This window comes from Etheostoma spectabile, chromosome 22 (genome assembly GCF_008692095.1).
Source record: "Etheostoma spectabile isolate EspeVRDwgs_2016 chromosome 22, UIUC_Espe_1.0, whole genome shotgun sequence".
NCBI classification, from domain to species: Eukaryota; Metazoa; Chordata; class Actinopteri; order Perciformes; family Percidae; genus Etheostoma; species Etheostoma spectabile.
The window spans coordinates 16,861,479-16,865,023 of NC_045754.1; positions in this window are offsets into that span (position 1 = coordinate 16,861,479).

Sequence of the window (3,545 nt, forward strand, 5' to 3'; positions counted from 1 at the left end):
GCTGAAGAAATGAAAGGGGAGAGAGGGGAATGACACGCAGCAAAGGGCGGCGGGTCGGAGTCGAACCCTGGCCCATCCTTGACAAAATGAAAAACAGAATAATTTCCCTTTAGTGGTTTTACCGGTCTATATCACAAAATAAAAATGACAAGTGCCTCAGCAAAAGTGAGAGATTTAGACTGCTTTCTGCGAAAATGAATGAATGATTAGGGACGAGTGTTATTGGGGTTCATTACATGATAAATGTTCAACTGTATTACATGTAACATGTTTTGGATTAGTTGACTGACCTTTCCGTCTCCCGCTCTCCCTGTATCCCTCGCACGGCGACCATGAACTCTCAGACTCTTCTCTGCATCAGTTTCCTTGTTCTTCTGCTTCTACCTCTATCTCTGTCCTGTGACAGCAAAAGGCCTCTCAGAGAAGTTAGAGACGATTGGTTATTCGTGGAAACTCTTCTAAGTCACGCAGTAAGTAAGACAACAAATATTTATTCTACCATGCTGCATGCAGGGGCTGTTGTCATCCAGGAAATGACAGCTCAAGGAATCAGCACAGAATAGTTTGACTTTACAATATGTTGTTGACTTTTTCCTGAGTTACACTGATAAACTGAACCCAGGTAATAGTCATAATCCTTTTATGATCTAATCAAAATGAAGGAGATGGAAATACTGTAAAGAGAATAAGACAGGATTGAGCAGCGCTCTAAAAAACTGCTGTCACTGGAGTTGTGGCTCTTGCCAAAGCAACTGCAACCAGATACTAGGTATTAGATTTTTCCTTTTTTTTTTTTCTTACATTCAATCAGTCAGGTGAACTTTCCCTTCTTCCTTCATTTTTCTTTTATATTAATAAAAGGTATCGGTTACGAAAGCTGCAGCCAGTCAAACATGGGAACTAAATCAAAACAAGGAATGATGCTGGTTTGAACATGTTTCATCAGAAAAAGAGACACTTGCAGGGTGAAAGATGACAATGTCCGATAAATATCTGTAATTCCTCAGAAAGCCCACGGCCGCCAGCTCACAGCTGTCTGCCAGTGTAAGAAACCCAATCAGTGGTCTTTGGAAAGTCAGTGTACATTATTTAAAGCTCAGACAGTTGCTCAAATATTACAGCGGAACCATTATGTTATATTTATTGACTTTTAAACAATTGTTTCTTGGATTAGGACACTTAATTGTAAATAGAAAGTGTCATCATTTTTTATATAAACATGTCCTAAATAGACCTAAAAACTTGCTTTGAAAGCTATACAATCTTCTTCCTCAAAAATAAGTAACAAAAGTTTACATTTAAAACTAGCTCACCTCTTCTGTAAAAAATACTCATTGATATATGATTGATTGATATTTATGCTTTCATTCATTCAAGTATGAAAGAATCGCAACCTTGCTGCAAAACACATCCTGCCCAGTACTGAAACACAAGCTACGCAACTGCACGTCAGACAACGCGGTGAGTTACGGTTATTCTGTAGTTGTAAGCAAAGTGGTTTTTTTAAATTCATGTCTTTTTCCTTTTTATTGATATATCATTGAAATATTATCACAAATGTGCACATACGTGGCCACTGCTACTGATCGTCATTTGGTACCTACATAAATACCTACTGTATATGCAACAGCAGCTACTCTATTTCAACAACTTCTTTCAACAGATTCATAAAAGTCATGAGAAGATGAAATTCCATCAAGCTTACGGTCACATTTCAGTATAAACAAAAAGTAAGGAAATTTGTGTTTGGTAGATTATTTCTCTGTGGCAACTTGGCTTTTTGGCAATTAATATGCCGTTGGAAAGCGTGTTTAGTTCTCTTTCAAATGGAGCTTTATTTGTAAGGAACATGCATTTGTGGGCTGAGCAACAGAGCTGAGTATGTGGGTTGCACCCATGAAGATGAAAACATTGACAGATCTTCTCTGCCAACGCCAAACAGCTTATTATGCAGACTGGATGATTGAAGAAATGTATTCATTTCACAAACAGGAGCCTCAGTATCGTGTGGAAGAATCATATACATCCACAATAGCCTGGCACCTCCTCCTCATGCTGGACACCAGCCTGGTTGAAGAGTGGGATGGCGTCCCATTCTTCCACCAGCATCTGTCACAAGTCAGCCTACATGGTTGTGTTGGTCACTCTGGCGCGAACAGCATGCCCAATCAGGCACCTGATTGGCAGCACCTGGGGTTACCAGAAGCTCAAAACAGGTGTCAATAGCAACAGCAAAATACGCTGTTTGGCGTTGACAGAGAAGATTTGGCATATGTTTCATGGGTGCAACCCACATACTCAGCTCTGCTGCTCATCCCACAAATGTATGTTCCTTACAAATGGGGCAACATTTAAAAAGAGAACAGTATAAGATTAATTGCCAAAAAGCATTGTTACCACAGAGAAATAATCTACCAAACACAAAAGTCCTTAGTTGATGTGTTAAGTTTATGTTTGGGGATCGCTTTACGAAAATTCAGGTGCAATGACATTATTTACCAGACTACTGGAAACCAGATATCAGTCTCATTCCACACTTTTGTGAAAGATTTGCTGAAAGGAGCACCCCTAGCAAAAGGAGCACCCACGCATCATTTGGTCAACTGCGTGGAGCACAATTTTCTGCACAGTCAGCTGTTGTATAACCATCATGATGGATAGCAGCTGTTATCCAGGCCAAAGGTGGCTGGCTGTGCTACTGACACAGGTGTCAATCTTTGTGGTCCCTGAGCGTGTATACTGTATGACTCAAATGTTGACTCGCATGCCTCTATTCTGCAGGATATTGTGAGCCCCTTGCACTTTCTTACCTGCAAAATGAAGACTTTAAGCATTCCCCACACGGATGGCCTTGTCAAGTCTGTTCTAGGCTCATTACGTTGCCCTTGTTCTGAGAAACCGGTAAGTCTAAGCACATTCATTTGTTCAAATCATACAAATGTGAATGTTACTCATAAATGTAGTGTTTTATAATGAAACTAGAAGGGGCAGGAGTAAGGCGACTAACTAAAGGAACTGATCATTTTGGTTTCTGTGGGAGATATTGGCACATTTAACTGGCAAGGACAGTGGAATTTTGGCAGGCTGTAGTGTTTAATTTAGGAATATAGTAGGTGATTCAGTGAGAGGTTAAACAGCCGGATGGCTGTGTTAGAGTATTCAAACATGAACCTTTTGGTACACGATTTGTTTACTTGGTGCGAGGCAGAGACCAGCTACAGCACAAAATGTGCATGCAAAAGGTGAGGTTGCATTCTGCTTCTTCGTGCACTGCAATGGGTAAAACTGTTTGACAGTTCGAAAGCAGGGGCTAGAAATGAACACAGTAATTTGGGAGCTTCTTGGTTCCTCAACTTTTTTTGTCTTTCTGAGTCGCACTCAAATGCCACGTCTGGAAATATTAACAGCATTCTGAAATGTATGTTTCCAAAGAGATGCAGTACAAATAAAACAAGTTGGAATCACATTACTATTTTTTCCACAATTTGATGGGAAACCCCACCCACTTTACCCTTGAACTAGTTATGTTTAATCCACCTGTACTT